This window comes from Chlorocebus sabaeus, chromosome 1, assembly GCF_047675955.1.
Source record: "Chlorocebus sabaeus isolate Y175 chromosome 1, mChlSab1.0.hap1, whole genome shotgun sequence".
In the NCBI taxonomy this organism is placed as follows: Eukaryota; Metazoa; Chordata; class Mammalia; order Primates; family Cercopithecidae; genus Chlorocebus; species Chlorocebus sabaeus.
This window is the reverse complement of record NC_132904.1, coordinates 84354424-84373065: the sequence shown is the minus strand read 5'-3', so window position 1 is coordinate 84373065 and position 18642 is coordinate 84354424. Positions and strand designations below refer to the sequence as shown.

Genomic DNA, 18642 nt, shown 5'->3' with positions numbered 1-18642 from the left:
GAGAGATACCAATTTTGAATATGAGCTCTTATAACTAAACTAAAGTGCAGACAATCTTCATAGCAGTTTTTTGGAAAACATGAAAAGTGACCATACGTATGAAAGTTTATTGTCAATTATAATTTACTATGTAAATGCCAATTATTATTGTAGTCCCATAGAGAAAGGTAAAGAAACAATTAGAATAAAATCATTTGCTCGAGGCCAGAGACTCACTTAATTTCCCAAGACCAATACTCAACAACTTTAGCTGGCTTGAGGTGTGATGGGGTTCAGATCATGCCACCCCAAAGTATAAAACCCTGGCATTGAGAAAACAGCAGAAACACGATGCTCACTCTCACTTTCCCCTTGCCCTTCTTCCCTGAAGCAAGTCACAAAACCTAGGAAGAATTGTCTGGCATTCTTCTGAAGCAGGTCGTAGGTTCCTCTGTTGAGAGTTACTATTCCTATACCTGGGGAAAGTAATCCAAAGACCCAGAGATGCCAAGAAGAATCTCCACTAACAGGCATTACTTAGCTGACCCCTTCCTCCCAATTTATTGTCATTACATAATACTCCTTTTTTCCAATCACACTTCCCCACAGCTATCCATTCTTTATCAAACCTAAGCAGAAAAATATACGAATGCACCTGTTTGTTCATTTCTGAAGTCTCCCATCACATAAAACTTACATAAAATAAATTTGCATGCTTTTCTCTTAGTAATGTGTCTTTTGTTGTACGTGCTTCAGTCATGAATCTAGCAGTGGGTAAGGAAAAGAAATCTTTCCTCCCTGCAGGTGATTCTGATTTTTCAGCTGGAAAGAACATTTGTGTGTATATCATCTCCAGCAGGAGCTATTATATTTGTCAAACAAACCCTAGATCATTATGTTTCCCCTTCCTAATGTTCTCTTTAAAATAGATATTGAAAAGAAAAAAATATAGCATTAAAATAAAGACTTAATACAAGGGGGGCTCATATATACCCATTGTTAGTGTGAAAAATGTGAGTAAAATATATTACTCCTGGTGGGTAGGCAAATAAGAACAGAAAGTGTTCATTATCAATAACTCTCCAAAATATTTTTAAGATGAAGGCAAGAGATATAAAAACATTTAGATAGAATCATTGTAAGATTTAATTTCCGACTATCTGATCCAGAAAACAGTCAGTTTCTCAGTTTGGTAAGCTGTGAGATGCAGGAATTTAGAAAGAGGAATAAGTCAAAGATCAGAAATTGGATAAATTCAGGAAGTTTTGTTACATAGGTGGTTTGTATCAGCTAGAATTCTTGCACAGTTCTAACTCACAGTGGATCCAAAGAGCCCAAGTTGCTCTCCTTTAGATATTTACCTGGTCCCTCAATTGTAGTTCGTAGAAGGGCTGACATAATTCTCTCTTTGATCTACTTACCTGTGGAACAAAAATTATTATTGTAAGAAGGGTCACGTGAAAATCTCTGAAACTGTTCACCTGTCACCAACTAAGATAGAAAGTTAGAAAGAACACTTTATTCAAGAAGAAATAACAGAGATTACCAACATCATCAAAGACTTGAAGAGGTGGCCGTTTCTATTTAGTTGCCATATATGAGCCCTGAAACTCAGGGGTCATACAGTGATGATGGAGGGCTACTATAAACTTAAGCAAGTAGCAGGCCAGTCTCAACTGCTAATGAGATGTGGTCTGTGTACTGACACAGAGCAACTCAGCCTCTGGCACTTGACGCACACCTATTTATCTGGCAAATGTGCTCATTTTGAATCTCTATCAGCAGGAAGGAGACTCATTTAGCTTCTGTCACTAGGAAATGAGAAACATACCAGAGCAGAGGCCAATGTTAAATCTTATTATGGAACAGTTTCTTCACATATATATGTGTGTGTATATATACATATATATGTGTATATGTATGTGTATATATATGTGTGTGTATATATATGTCTTAGGGTACATGTGCACAACGTGCAGGTTTGTTACATAGGCATACACGTGCCATGTTGGTTTGCTGCACCCATCAACTAGTCATTCACATTAGGTATTTCTCCCAATGCTATCCCCCAGCCCCCCACCCCAACAGGCCCCCGTGTGTGATATTCCCCACCCTGTGTCCATGTGTTCCCATTGTTTAACTACCACCTATGAGTGAGGTGTTTGGTTTTCTGTCCTTGTGATAGTTTGCTTGATTCATTTGCTGTGTAGAAGCTCTTTAGTTTAATTAGATCCCATTTGTCAATTTTGGCTTTTGTTGCCATTGCTTTTTATGTTTTAGTCATGAAGTTTTTGCCTATGCCGATGTCCTGAATGGTATTGCCTAGGTTTTCTTCTAGGGGTGTTATGGTGCTAGGTCTTACATTTAAGTCTTTAATCCATTTTAATTGTTGTATACAGTGTAAGGAAGGGATCCAGTTTCAGCTTTCTACAGATGGCTAGCCAGTTTTCCCAACACCATTTATTAAACAGGGAATCCTTTCCCCATTTCTTGTTTTTGTCAGGTTTGTCAAAGATGAGATGGTTGTAGTTGTGTGGTGTTATTTCTGAGGCCTCTGTTCTGTTCCATTGGTCTATATATCTGTTTTGGTACTGGTACCATGCTGTTTTGGTTACTGTAGCCTTGTAGTTTGAAGTCAGGTAGCGTGATGCCTTGAGCTTTGTTCTTTTGGCTCATGATTGTCTTGGCAACGTGGGCTCTTTTTTGGTTCCATATGAACTTTAAAGTAGTTTTTTCCAATTCTATGAATAAAGTCAGTGGTAGCCTGATGGGGATAGCACTGAATCTGTAAATTATCTTGGGCAGTATGGCCATTTTCACAATATTGATTCTTCTTATCCATGAGCATAGAATGTTCTTCCATTTGTTTGTGTCCTCTTTTATTTCATTGAGCAGTGGTTTGTAGTTCTCCTTGAAGTGGTTTGTAGTTCTCCTTGAAGAAGTCCTTCACATCCCTTGTAAGTTGCATTCCTAGGTATTTTATTCCCTTTCTGGGAATTGTGAATGGGAATTCACTCATGATTTGGCTGTTTGTCTACTATTGGTGTATAGGAATACTTGTGATTTTTGCACATTGATTTTGTATCCTGAGACTTTGCTGAAGTTGGTTATCAGCTGATGGAGATTTTGGGCTGAGATGATGGGGTTTTCTAAATATACAATCATGTCATCTGTAAACAGGGACAATTTGGCTTCCTCTTTTCCTAATTGAATACCCTTTATTTCTTTCTCTTGCCTGATTGCCCTGACCAGAACTTCCAACACTATGTTGAATAGGAGTGGTGAGAGAGGGCATCCTTGTCTTGTGCCGGTTTTCAAAGAGAATGCTTCCAGCTTTTGGCCATTCAGTATGATATTGGCTGTGGGTTTGTCATAAATAGCTTTTATTATTTTGAGATATGTACCATCAATACCTAGTTTATTGAGAGTTTTTAGCATGAAAGCTTTTGAATTTTGTCAGAGGCCTTTTCTGCACCTGTTGAGATAATCATGTGGTTTTTGTCTTTGGTTCTGATTATCTGATGGATTGTTTATTGATTTGCATATGTTGAACCAGCCTTGCATCCCAGGGATGAAGCCAACTCGGTTGTGGTAGATAAGCTTTTTTATGTGCTGCTGGATTCAGTTTGCCAGTATTTTATTGAGGATTTTTGCATCGATGTTCATCAGGGATATTGGTCTAAAATTCTTTTTTCTGTTGTGTCTATACCAAGCTTTGGTATCAGGCTGATGCTAGTATCATAAAATGAGTTAAGGAGGACTCCTCCTTTTTCTGTTGATTGGAATTGTTTCAGAAGGAATGGTACAAGCTCCTCTTTACACCTCTTGTAGAATTTGGCTCTGAATCCATCTGGTCCTGGACTTTTTTTGGTTGGTAGGCTACTAATTATTGCTTCAATTTCAGAACCTGTTATTAGTCTATTCAGAGACTCAACTTCTTCCTGGTTTAGTCTTGGGAGGGTGTATTTGTCCAGGAATTTATCTTTTTCTTCTAGATTTCTAGTTTATTTGCATAGAAGTGTTTGTAGTATTCTCTGATAGTAGTTTGTATTTCTGTGGGATTGGTGGTGATCCCCTTAACCATTTTTTATTGTGTCTATTTGATTCTTCTCTCTTTTCTTCTTTATTAATCTTGCTAGTGGTCTATTTTGTTGATATTTTCAAAAAACCAGCTCCTGAATTCATTGATTTTTTTGAAGGGTTTTTTTGTGTCTCTATCTCCTGCAGTTCTGCTCTGATCTTAGTTATTTCTTGCCTTCTGCTAGCTTTTGAATGTGTTTGCTCTTGCTTCTCTAGTTCTTTCAATTTTGATGTTAGGGTGTCAATTTCAGATCTTTCCTACTTTCTCTTGTGGGCATTTAGTGCTATAAATTTCCCTCTACACACTACTTTAAATGTCTCCCAGAGATTCTGGTGTGTTGTGTCTTTGTTCTCATTGATTTCAAAGAACATCTTTATTTCTTCCTTCATTTTGTTATTTACCCAGTAGTCATTCAGGAGCAGATTGTTCACTTTCCATGTAGTTGTGTGGTTTTGAGAGAGTTTCTTAATACTGAGTTCTAAGTTGATTTCACTGTGGTTTGAGAGACAGTCTGTTGTGATTTCTCTTCTTTTACATTTGCTGAGGAGTGTTTTACTTCCAATTATGTGGTTAATTTTAGAATAAGTGTGATGTGGTGCTGAGAAGAATGTATATTCTGTTGATTTGGGGTGGAGAGTTCTGTAGATGTCTATTAGGTCTGCTTGGTCCAGAGCTGGGTTCAAGTCCAACAACTTCAAGCAGTTGTTAACCTTCTGTCTCATTGATCTGTCTAATATTGACAGTGGGCTGTTAAAGTCTCCCATTATTATTGTGTGGGAGTCTAGGTCTCTTTTTAGGTCTCTAAGGACTTGCTTTATGAATCTGGGTGCTCCTGTATTAGGTGCATATATATCTAGAATAGTTAGTTCTTCTTAGTGAATTGATTCCTTTACCATTATGTAGTGGTCTTTGTCTCTTTTGATCTTTGTTGGTTTAAAGCTTGTTTTGTCAGAGACTAGGATTGCAACCCCTGCTTTTTTTTGCTTTCCATTTTCTTGGTAGATCTTCCTCCATTTCTTTATTTTGAGCCTATGTGCATCTTTGCGCATGAGTGAGTCTCCTGAATATAGCACATCGATGGGTCTTGACTCTTTATCCAATTTGCCAGTCTGTGCCTTTTAATTGGGGCATTTGGCCCATTTACATTTAAGTTTAATATTGTTATGCTTGAATTTGATCCTGTCATTATGATGTTAGCTGGTTATTTTGTATATTAATTGATGCAGTTCTTCATAGCATTGACAGTCTTTACCATTTGGCATGTTTTTGCAGTGACTGGTACCAGTTGTTCCTTTCCATGTTTAGTGCTTCCTTCGGGAGCTCTTGTAAGGCAGGTCTGGTGGTGACAAAATATCTCAGCATTTACTTGTCTGTAAAGGATATTATTTCTCCTTCACATATGGAACAGTTTCTTGAGGAGACCAGCCAGTAAAGTGGAAGATTAAGTACATCAGACTTTTTCAACTTTAATTTAACTTTACCTGAATTGAGACCTGGTAAGTGATTTAATCTTACCAGCATGGAAACCTCTGGCTATGTATTATCTTTTCTTGCCCACAGTACCTCTGCCAGAATGACTATCTGAGGGTTTTATATATAATCGTAGTAAGCAAAGGATATGAAACAATTGGTGTCTGACCATAACATCTGCTCATTTTATCATGTAGACTAAACCCATAAGCAGACAGTCTGTTAATTCCCAGTTAAAGTGTCATCTCAGGATTGGAGATTGTACTTTAGGATACAGTGTATTCAGTAAACCTATAACCATGGTGCTATGTCTCTAACAGCTAGGATAGATGGTTCCGGGAATCAAGGAGTGAAACTGGCATTGGCTTTGGTCACCATCATTTTAAGTGGTCCACTTGCCAAAATTTGCTATTTTCCAAATCTTAGGTCTGCTAGATTAGAGGCATGGTTCCCAGTAACTAAATGTTTCTACTAGAGAGACAGTAATGACTTCTCTGAACTTGAAGCTATGACTACAATGTGGTCACTTTGGTCTCTTAATATCCAAGAACTAGCAGGCAAATAAAATTGCTCATGTTAGGATAACCAAAGCTAATTACCACGATGAGCTAGAGCTGCTGTCACAAAATAAAATGGAGCAGGAATGACAATGGAGTCCAAGGGGTTTACTGAGGTGCTTATTTATCTTCTGTGCCTAGTGATCAATGGGAAATTGTTGCAAACAAATCCTGAAAAAGGCAAAGCAATTAAGGACTCAGATCACTTGGGGATATAATACTGGATCACCCCACCAGACAATTACTCAGACCAACTAAAGTGCTAATCAAAGGTGAGCAATTTCTAGGATGATGATTAAGAGGGAAATGGTCAATACTAGTTAGAGCCATGTGAACTGTTGCAGCCATTGAGAATAGAGGTTATTAACCTAATCCATTCATAACCTAAAAGGGACCTCTATAATAGATGGAACTTAAATGAGAGCACACATGGATTAGAGTGATGCAAGCAGTGACATATAACAAAAATCTCTTATGCACTGTTAGAAGTCTTCTCAGATGCACTTCTTATTCCGTCCACAGTTGCTTAACCAGTTTGGCATAGGTTCCAAGCAGCTTCATGCAGTTACAAATAGACATGTCAGGCTAATACTGCTCATCTCTTTCCTCACCCCATAGTTTCTTGTTTGAAATTGGGAAGTAGGTCACTTGTGAGAGTCACTTGATACCCACACATGCACAAATTAGAAATATAAAACAGCTACAGCCACAGGGTGAATAGTTTACCAATGGGGAATGGAAACCAATAGACAAAGGTTTTCTCCTTTGTCACCCTGACATATTATACACTTCTCAGATGATCTTTCGGGATCAAGCAACAAGTCAATAACACATTTTTGTACTGGTTCTTTCTCCTTTTATGTTTTGCTCCCCATTGCTCATGGCTGCTACTGGAATCACACTCCCATATAAAGTAGTTCCATAAAAGCCTTTATTTCAGGTTCTGATTTCCAGGGAGCCCAAGTTAAGAGCACTGTGAGAAAGCTGTCATTAGGTCTGCAGACCAGATGCTAAATAACTCAGTGACTTACCTAGAGTCTCACAGATGTTGATGGTCTGAGCCATCATCTTAATCATATCTTCTGACTCAAAACTCTGTACTGTCTACACTGGATCACTTCTCAATGAAGTTGGTAAATTCATTGCCTATTAATACAGAAAACTTGGACACTGTCTATCCTAGTGACCACGACTCTTTGTTTATCAGATCTCTTTTTTCTTTTTTTCTAGTAAAATTAGAGGCAGAAACATAAAAAGATAACATATTGTTTTACATAAACAATAATGTGGGATGGGAATGCTATCTACTCTAGGAAGCCCTTTATTCCCCAGGAACCTGAAGAAGCTCTATATAGGCCTTCAATATCACAGTGGTAGAGTTTGAGTAAAGATGATACATTTCTGCCCTGACTTTTAAATATGAGACACCGAGGCCTGGACAGATTAAGTTACTTAACCAAATTTGCAAGCTCATTAGTGGCAAATATTTAACTTTTTACTAGATTATCCAAAGAATGGAGTAATTATGTTTCTGGTAAGTTTAAATACAGGTCTATAGAGGAGTCTGAGAATTTTTTACAAAACCTCATGAGAGCCCTTCCGATACTGTATTTCTATAATTCTAAGTAATCATCACATCCAATGAATTAATTATGCCACATGATATTTTCCCAGTGTGATACAGATGGCTTCATCATATAATTTTAGGCTGTAGTTAGAAATGATTCACTGGCATTTTAAAGGCACTGTTGCAAATGTTCCCCAGAAGAAACTCAAAAAGGATACTTAAAACTGCTGTGTATTGAAAACATATCAGTTATCTAATGACAAGCCCCTTTGCAGCACCTGAAAGGATCCACATGGAATGGAATTTTGGCAAGCTGTGTCAGTGACTTCAGAGAATGAGCTGTGATAGATATGCCTATGCTTCGGGGTCTAGGAGCATGCCTTATGCTAGGCTTGTTCCAGGGTCTAGGAGCATTCCAGGTGGCTCAGAGCTGAACAACAGAACCCACTGTTGAAAGGTCCCAGGAGCTCTGAATCAGAAGGACAGCTAGAGAGAATGAGGCACAATACAGTCTCCCCATTAAAAATGTAATGCCTGAATCCCTTCCACAGCCTTCCTGACACATAGACACCTAGGCCCTCTCTGAACTCACCTCCTAGCTGAATTAAATACTGAATCTGCTGTGTCCCAATTAAACTGAACATCCCTTACTTGCTGAAAATTACTTTTGGGTATAGCATTACCTGAGATATTTAATCCATTCAACAAATACTTATTGAAAACAACATACATTGGTCTCAGACAGTGGGAATATATGGATGACTATATGCTTATATATATCTTGCCTCGAGAACCAAATGAAATGAATGGTTACTACAAATACTATGATAGAGACACATACAGGGAGAACCTATCCAGCTGGGTGATTTAGAAAGGCTTCCTGGAGATGAAATCCATGAGTTGAGTGTAGAAGAATTTACAGGGATTATCTAGAAAGGGGAAAACAGCTTTCCAGGCAGACCAATGTGTATAAGATGGGGAATGCAAGATACAGTCAAGAAATGACAACCAAATCAGGAAGACTGGCTGCTAATGGAATGGTTTGAATGTGTCCTCCAAAGTTCATGTGTTGGAAACTTGCCAGTATTGCCAGTATTAAGTATTATGTGTACAATATTACAAAGTAAGGCCTTTAAGAGGTAATGAGATCATATGGGCTCCACCCTCATGAATGTATTAGTGCTATTATTGTAGTCATGTTAGTCCGTCCTCACATGGCTACAAAGAAATACCTGAGACTGGGTAATTTATAAAGAAAAGAGGTTTAATTGCCTCACAGTTCCACAGGTTGCACAGAAAGCATGATTCTGGCCATCTGCTCAGCTTCTGGGGAGGCCTCAGGAAACATAATATCATGGTGGAAGGCAAAGAGTGAGAGAATCACTTCACATGGCCAGAGCAGGAGGAAGGGAGGGATGGGGGATATCCACACTTTTAAATGTGTGGATCTCATGAGAACTCTATCACAAGAACAGCACTAGGGGGATAGTGTTAAACCCTGAGAAACCATGATCCAATTACCACCCAGCAGGCCCCCACCTCCAACACCGGGATTACAACTAAACATGAGATTTGGGCAGGGGCACAGATCCAACCCATATCAGTGGGTGGGGGTTCATTATCGTGGGAGTAGATTCCTAACAAAATGATGAAATAATTCCATTTATCTCTCTGTCTCATGTGCCTGCTTCCATATTCCATCTTCCATCTTCCACCATGAGATGACCCTCACCAGACGCCAGTGCCATGTTCTTGGACTTTCCTTCCCCCAGAACTGTGAGGAATACATTTCTTTTCTTTATAAATTACCTAGTCTGTGGTATTCTGTTATAGCATTAGAAAATGGACTAAGACACTAATGTAAAGGCCCACTAGGGAGGTGTGGTTGATAAATCTGGGCAGAAAGAAAAGGCCAAGTCATAGAATGTTTTACAAGAAACTTAAACTTTATAATCTATGGAGGGTGACAGAAGCAGTTTAAGTAGGGTAGTGAGATTTTGAGATTATTCACTGAACAGTTATGCAGATTAATTATTGTAGCATTTTTGTAAACTGGATCATAATCTTCTGGTATACCCATACAAGTTCTGCTGGTTAGTAGAATAAGTGGCACCTTTCCCTACTATACCACTAAAGAGAATTCTGTGAGAACTATTGATCCCCATTAAGTCTTCCATCTGCATCAGATTAAATTTCCTATTATTTCAGACAGGAAGGAAATGTGAGTTAATAAGCCATTTGGTTATATCCTTTCCAACTTCCCTGAATCTATTTCTTACCTAGTGTGTCTGTCTGCCTTCCATACAGTCTGGCTACACATTTCTCAACCCAGTAGTCTGTCTCTTTTCCTTTTCCTTATCTGATCTTTTCTTTCTCTCTCTCTCATTCATACTCACTAGTAGAGGTTTTAGAACAAAGCCCAGTTCTAAGGCTGGCTTTACAATTCTTAACTTCTTGAAAAAAAAATGAGTTGGTTGGTCTAGGTCATCGTTCCAACACATGGATCTCCACACTTAATAGTACTATTCAAAAAATATTTTAAAACTGCTTCTTGAGAATAGAGAAAAAAGACAATACACTGAGAGAATTGCTGCATTGTTTTTTTTTTTTTTTTCATTGTGTTAGGTTTGCGTTTGGATCTTAAGTAAGAAAAATGAATTAATAATTATTGGTTCATAATACATTTCTATCATTGGTCCATGAATAACTGTTATTTATTTGTTAGTTTGAAACAACAGACTGTAATCAACACAGGTATATCGCCTACCTAACACAAAAACTAGAACATTGACTATAATTTAAATCTATGTATGCAGTTTCCATTCATCTCATTATCATACTTCTGTCACTTGAGGTAATAGAGAAATAGGCTCTACTCTATGAGGATAGTATTGACCCTAGGGCTTCATTTTAGTGCAACCTAATGTCTTACGATTATTCTGCCCTTCATTGTGATGTGCATTTATGTTCACATACACACATTCAAAGGTAAGGCTGGGGTTAAACATGTGTCTCATTATCTTGTGAGCAACATAAGGGGAAGGACAGTGTTTTCTAACCTTTGATCATGACGTTGCCACAAAATTGAGCCTCAGAAACGTTCAAGGAATATTTACTAAATTAACATTACCAAGATGTAAAGTAATTCTCTTTCCCACAGAAAAAAAAGACACATGTCAAGATTTGGTCCTAGGTGTATCTGGTTCTAAACTTGACCTTAACCTCTATTACTATGATATTAACAATAACAATCACCATTTATTGAGCTTAAAGTAAGTAGTATTTCAACAACAATATGGTGAATTACTATTGTATCCATTTTATTGATAGGAAAATTGAGCTTCAGGGAAATTAAATGACTTATCCAAAGGTACATAGTGGTGTAGTTAGAAACTAACCCACATCTGCAGACTCCAAAGCCAATGCTTTTCCCATTGTTCCATAGTCAGTCTCCCCTGTTGAATCCATGGTAGGTTGACCAGGGTCAAAGAACAACCCTCGGAATCCTTGAATATGCTTCATGCTTGAATATTTGAAGCATTCTGATTGATGCACCCAGTTTCCCAAACCAGTATTTGGAAGTCATATCTCTTACTGTGGCATCACTAGACCCAGATGTCCCTCCTGCTACCCTGTAAGGGCATCTGGAAACTGGCTGTATTTAAGACAAGCATCTCAGACCAAGGCTTCGGGACTCTAAATAATGTTCTTATCAGTGCCATTTATTTCTCCTCCTTTCTGTCATGCATTTCACTTATCTAGGGCAATCATTAGATAACATTCACTCACTTTCTTAAGAGCCCATCTCCTACTGCTGACTAAATCCCAAATATTGAGCATCAGATCCAGGATGAAAAAGCTCAGCCATGCAAGCAGTCTCCTGAAAGCTGGGCTGTCAAGTGTTTCAGTTTAATTGGGAAGGAAAGAGAAGACTATACAGGATTGAGGACTTCTATTTTTTATTTATCAGAGAACTTGGGGATCTTTTCAACTCTGTAATAGAGTATGACTCAAGTCTATGAGGAAGTGAATTTAAGCCACTAGGTACTTAAATCAGAGAGCCCCCAGATTCTACTTTGTAAGCATAAATCATATCAGAATTAATGTCCACTTCCCTCAGTTCTGCTCTATGAGGATAGTATTGACCCTATGGCCTCATTTTAGTGCAACCTAATGTCTTATAATTATTCTGCCCTTCATTGTGATGTGCATTTATGTTCACATACACACATTCAAAGGTAAGGCTGAGGTTAAACACGTGTCTCATTATCTTGTGAGCAACATAAGGGGAAGGACAGTGTTTTCTAACCTTTGATCATGTCGTTGCCACAAAATTGAGCCTCAGAAACGTTCAAGGAATATTTACTAAATTAACATTACCAAGATGTAAAGTAATTCTCTTTCCCATAGAAAAAAAAAAAAAACACACACACATGTCAAAATAGATGTTTTAAAATTTTCATTAGGCTTGTGATACGGAAAATTACTACAAATCTAACTCTTCCTGATGTTACTGCCTCAATATTGACTAAACATTCCATAAACATTGATTGAGCACTGCTATGAGTCAAATATGTTGCAGACTGACTAAGACAGAATATCTGCCCTTACTTAAGGGTTGGCAGTTATTTAAGGGAGACAGCCCCTTAACACATCAATTTATAAAGCAAATTAGGTACTGCAATTAGAGAGGTGTGACTCCCAGTTGGAGAGTTGGAAAGTACTTCAAAGAGACTGAAGAGTGGAAGAAGAGGGAGAACACTCCAGGCAAAAGAAATTAGGTAAAGAGATGCAACATGTTCTAAGAATGGCAAATATCAAGTATGTCCTAGGCAGAGATCATGGAGGAAGTAGAGGAGGATAGGGCCAGATTCCAAAGATTTTAAATATCATTAAGAGTGAGTGGCTTCTTGCAGTCAGGATTATCAACAGTTTTCTTTTTGTTTTGTTTTGTTTTGTTTTCGTTTGTTTAAAAAAAAACCGCAATCTTCATATTTGCATCTTCCTCCCATGGGCACACCCAAGATAATGCAAATCCCTAATGACTTGGCATTTCAGCCCCTTCCTTTACAGTCAAGAAAGCATGGTGTGAAGGCCAGGCATGGCGGCTGACACCAGTAATCCCAGCACTTTCAGAGGCCGACGTGGGCAGATCACTTGAGGTCAGGAGTTCAAGACCAGCCTGGCTAACATGGTGAAACCCCATTTCTACTAAAAATACAAAAATTATTATTTTTTTTTAAAAAAAATAGGTGTAGTGATGCATGCCTGTAGTCCCAGCTACTCGGAAGGCTGAGACAGGAGAGTCCCTTGAACCTGGGAGGCAGAGGTTGCAGTGAGGTGAGATTGTGCCACTGCACTTCAGCCTAGGAGACAGAGCAAGACTCTGTCTCAGGAAAAAAAAAAAAAAAAAAAAAAAAAAAAAGCGTGGTGTAATGACATTGGGTAAGTGTGATCTTATTTTATAAATATTCTTGAATCAGCCATAGTAAGAAAAAAATAAGTATTCTCAAGCGTCAGTACTTCAATTTTTTTTCATAATGATCTGTGATAACTCTTATAGCCTCCCCTCCGCAAACTGTTATGTCCCAATATCATGACTGAACTGTTCTAGGGAATTTATCATTGTGATAATCCTTACAGCCTCCCCTTCCCAGACTGTTACATCTCAACATCATGATTGAATTGTGATTCTGGAGAGTTTATAGTATCTCTAGCAGTGGAGTCATATAGTCAGTTATATATCTTAGGACTTTGGTAAAAGCGAGCAATTACCATCTTATTCCTGAGTCAGAGAATTTCTGAAACTTTGGAAATGTAAGGTCATTCATACTACGGATTCTTGTTCCATTCCTAAGCACTTGGAAGCTTTCTTTCGGAACTTCCTATTCAGAGGAGGTTTGGATTTTGCAGACCTCCCCTTGGCCAGATTGTCTTTGGAGTGATGTTTGCTACAGAATACATCCTGTTTTGTTGTTGTTATTTCCAATTGCTCTCCCCACCTTGGTAAAAAGTCACCAGTTTAGCAATTAGAAACTGCTGTGCTCACTTGTTTTTAGCTGAAGTTCCATACTGAGAAAATTGTGTTTTACTTGGCTTGAGTTCTATTCTTGAGTGATGCTCAAGTTAAGAAGCAGGTGTGCCTGGTAGTATTTAATGCCTTCAGTGAATAAAGTGCTGCAAACGAGATAGCCCATGTAAAGTAAGCTTCAGTGAATGCAGAAACATTAATTTTTCTTTTTTCTTCCTCACTTTCAAAGGGGCCATGACTTAAACTTTTATAATCTCTTTCCTGCATGTTTGCAATAGCGTCTTAACTGGTCTCTGTGACCTAACTCAAATACTTTTCCAGTCAACTTTTTTAGTGCTGCAGAAGTGATTCCACAACAAACAGAATCCTGTCACTCCCTTTCATAACACCTGTATTAGTCTGTTTTTGCACTGCTGATAAAGACATATCAGAGACTGGGCAATTTACAAAAGAAAGAAGTTGAATTGGACTTACAGTTCCACGTGGCGGAGGAATCCTCACAATCATGGCAGAAGGCAAAGAAGAACAAGTTGCATCTTATGTGGATGGCAGCAGGCAAAGACAGGAGCCCTTGTGCAGGGAAACTCTTCTTTTTATAATCATCAGATCTCATGAGACTTATTCACTATCACCAGAACAGCATGGGAAAGACCTGCCACAGCGATTCAATTACCACCCACTGGGTCCCTTCCACAACACGTGGGAATTCCAGATGAGATTTGGGTGGGAGCACAGCCAAACCATATCAATGCCTTTCATGGACAGTCCTGTTTTTGAGAGATTAAAATGTGAAATTCATGAATCAGACCCAAGAAACCTTTCAAGTCTCATCACCTGTTACACTCATCCACACACTCCAATTTTCTGCTAACCTGAACTATTATTTAGTGTTTTTTCATCAAATTGAACTCCATCTCTCCCTGCCATGCATTTGCATAGGTTATTCTCTGAAATATGTTGCTGCCCAAAATGTTCTTCTTCCCCTACTCACATTACTATGGAACTTAAATTGAGGCTTTAAGATGCAATTCAATCATTTCTTTCCCTTTGAAACCTTCTCAAGAATTTCTAGGAAAGATTCATTGCTCATTCATTCATTCAAGCAATAAACCTATCAAGTATCTTCTATATGTCAAGTATTGTTCCCATGCCAGAAATACAGATGAACCAGACAAAGTTCTTACTCTCATTTATTTTACATTCGAGTGTAGGTCAAAATAATAAATATATAATATATAATTCAAAGTCGTGAAGAGTGTATTACAAATAATAAATCAGGATATATAAAATTATTCTTGGTTGGGAAGTGAACTTTTGGTATCTTTTTCAACTACAAACAGCGCATTCTACATTACAAAATGATTTGTTTCACATGTCTTGTCTTCATTATAGCTCCTTGAGGTGATAAATGCTATTTACCTTTGTCATCTTTAATCTCTTCTTCAAAACACTCAATAATTCTGTACTGAATGAATGAATATGCACATCTCTGAATAGCTGAATAAATGAATTTTTCTGTGCAGTTCTATTTTCAATCCATTGGAAAGGAAGTCTGTTGCACAATAATAAGTGAAATACTCTCATGGTAACAAACTAACACCTTAACAATACTGGGACTCTGGCCAAAAACTAAGTCACCTTCAGCGCATGGATTAGAATCATAAACTGCTCCTTAGAACCAGGCATCTGAGTCATTTAATGCTCAGGTATCTTGAAAGAGAGATATTCCCTTAGCCATTTTTTCTGTGTTCTATAATCTCACAAATGAAGACATCTCTCCAATCCTAAAATAAATGAAAAAAAAACCGACCAAACTATACTAGCTTTATATATTACTTTTAAAACTGGGATTTGGCAATAAAACAATTTTCTGGGTAATTGGCTAAAGTTTGGAAATCTTTATATGGTAAAGAGACATTTTAAATGACATAATTATGTGGCCAAAGCATATATATAAAGTCATTCTTATGGCGGATGGGTAATGCTTGGTTCTAGGTTGCCCATTAACACACTACAAGATGATTGATCAGATCTTTGACTCATCTATTTCTCAGTTTCTGCATCTGCAGAGTGAGCTTCTGTAAGTCTGCAATATATCTGAGATTGCCCATGTTATTCTGCTCTCTTTCTGTCTCTACGTAAACCAAGTGAAACTTCCAATCCTCACCAGTGGCTTGTTCCAAAACAAGAAATCAGAATAAGGGTACAACATAAAACAAAGTGTCTCATAGGGATTGTTAATTCTTTGTTTGTGTCTTGTTTGGTTTTTAACTAACAAAGCACAGGACATGACCCTTTTTTTGGTGGGGGGTGGGGGCGGCTAGTTGCAGGCAACACACATCCAGTAATCTACTTTGGTTAATTTATGGCAAAAAGTGATTTATTGGAAAACTGTGGGTTCGCTCACAGAATGAAGGAAAAAAATTGAATAACAAGGCTCAGAAACGATCAGACCTAGGACAACTCTGGGATTTAGACAGCAGAAATTAATGAAGAATCTCCTTAGGGCTTTGCTCAGAGATGAATAAATTATACCAATGACCAGATACTATGACATGCTGCTCAGAATACAGAATCTAAAGACAGTATTTGATTGGTCTAGCTTGAGTCACTCTTGTTTCAGGAAAACTGGGGTAGGAATGGTGCACTTTACAGAATTGCTATGAATGTATGTAATGAGAAAAACATAATTTTCCAATGGAAAGAAACAGATGATTCTAGTAGAAAAAATGAGAATAGATGTTCAACAAGCATAATGCTTGCCTTAAGCAAAAAACTCAGGAAATCAAAAAGAAGAGGCTTGACAAAATAGGAAGAGCAAAGATTTTTGTGTTAAATGCCTGGGGTTCAAAAAAATTTTGGCATTAAATGGCTTGGCCCCCTACTTAGTAGCTATTGTATGGAGATTATTTTTATTTACTCAGAGAGTTGTTCTTAGAATAAATGAAGTAATCTATACAAATTCATGTCTAGCTCAAAATGAGTACTTAATAAATTGAAGCTATTATTCATATTATCACCAAAGAATAAATGTGTTCAAGGTATCTGGGGACAATAATGCAAACATATAATGACATGTTACTGTATGGTTCTGAATGTCCCTGAGAGGACACAGCTGAGAGACAATCAGAATGCAGCCCCAGGATCTGTGCATGTTTCCAGATATCTGATTGCAAAAATCACTATCCGAAATTAATCTTAGAATTGCCAACTGCTGTGCCCTCATTGCAGATCTAGCCTCTTCTTTTTATTATCTTTGGCTTAAAGATACAATGTTTAAATAATGGAACATAAGGAGAAAAGTGTGATGTTTGATTAAACTATGAGTTATATGTCATCCATTCTCACTGTATTCATTTGACATTTGCCAAATCAATCTATTATAATGAATAATATTTTTATATATGCAGAGTATACTAAGGTTTGTGATGGGCTGGAGCAGTCTGTACTGGTGTAGTCAATCAATAGATATATTGCCTGTACAAAATTTTAAAAATAATAAAACCAACTAAAGATGATCTGCTTTTTTATTATCACTAGATACTGGCAATTCTAAACAATGTCAGTGAAAAAATAGTCTTTGTGAAAATAAGTAATTTGAAAATTAAGCTGCTGAAATTTTAGGATATTTTCAGCTTTAAGGCCATGTGATTATGGAACCTGAGTAGTCAGGCAGCTATAACCTAGGCAGCTATAATCTTTGTTCCCCGACTATAGATTAGCCTTTTCCTTACCTACATTGTTTTGTGAAATGCTGTAAGGGTCCCAGTGAAGACCCCCTCCTCTCTTAACTGTTTGTTGATCTTCATCATAAATTAACTTCCCTCTTTCTTCTCTCACACAAGACTTCAGGATTATCATGTCTAAGATAAAATAATAAGCACACTCCTTTAAACTGTGTAGGAAAAGAAAAGAAGCTGTTTGGAAAAGAAAACAAACTATAACTATCTAAATTGTTGTAACTCATAAACTAGCCTTGTATAGAAATGTTATAATCCCACTAAATTTCACTGTTTTCTACCTATATAAACAAAACCATAACTTTTAACTTCAAAGCACTGACACTGTTCCTTTGGAATCTGTGTTACCCAAACAACTCTTCCCAGCTTTGTGTTTGATTAAACTCTTTCAGACTGGATTCTGATCTTTTTGAGTATTTTAGGTTGACATACTACTCAAACAGTAGAAAGTTCCCCCTCCTTTTCTCCTTACTTATTCATCTTATAAGTGTGTCTTTTTCAAATTTTCTGTTTGATCATTAGCTTTTAGAGGACCACTTCCATATCTTGTTTAAATTTGCCGCTTTCATGGAGACTGGCATTAACCTTATGACTAGGTGAGGGGAGTGGGTCTAGGTCTTACCGTAGTAATTTGCCTGGTTCCAGTTACTCTCCTTAATTAAGATTTCTAATTCATAACTTAGAATAAATTAAATTTAACATGGGGTTCCTTATCTGAAAAATGGGATAATAATACTTACTTGTGAAATTGAAAACTGTGATGCAAATTAGCAATAAAATAGATAAAATCCCAGGCACAATGCATTCCACCTAGGCTTTCAAAAATGCTACTTATTTTTATATCACTAGAGTCATTATTAAGTCAACAGATATATAATAAAAGTCTATCATATATCATAAGACAAAAATGAATGAGACATAACTCTTGCCTTAGAGCACCTCACCAACAAATATATACACTATGAGGAGGTCTAATGTCCTGTGAAAAGAGCCAATAAAAAATACAGGGCAGGACATGAAGTGCAACCTTCAATTCCACAGGGAAGCGGGGGCATTCAGAAAATGTTTCTAAGAAAAGGTAACAGATGAAATACAGGGGTATATGCTATGTAGAGACATCACTGGATGGAAGAATCATGTCGATTATTGAGAAGCCAGAAGATTAATATCATAGGAGAATGTTTCCATAAAGAAAAAAGCAAGACACAAAACAGTAA

General features: G+C 37.4%; 1 long non-coding RNA gene across 1 annotated transcript in view; it reads right to left on the bottom strand.

Moving 5' to 3' along the window:
- LOC119626595 (uncharacterized) overlaps window positions 1–14604 on the bottom strand; it is a 96629-nt gene extending 82025 nt beyond the window's left edge. The window contains exon 1 of the long non-coding RNA XR_012092660.1: window positions 14160–14604. This is a non-coding gene — a long non-coding RNA (uncharacterized lncRNA). The remainder of the gene's footprint in view (window positions 1–14159) is intronic.
- Between the last annotated feature and the right edge of the window lie 4038 nt (window positions 14605–18642).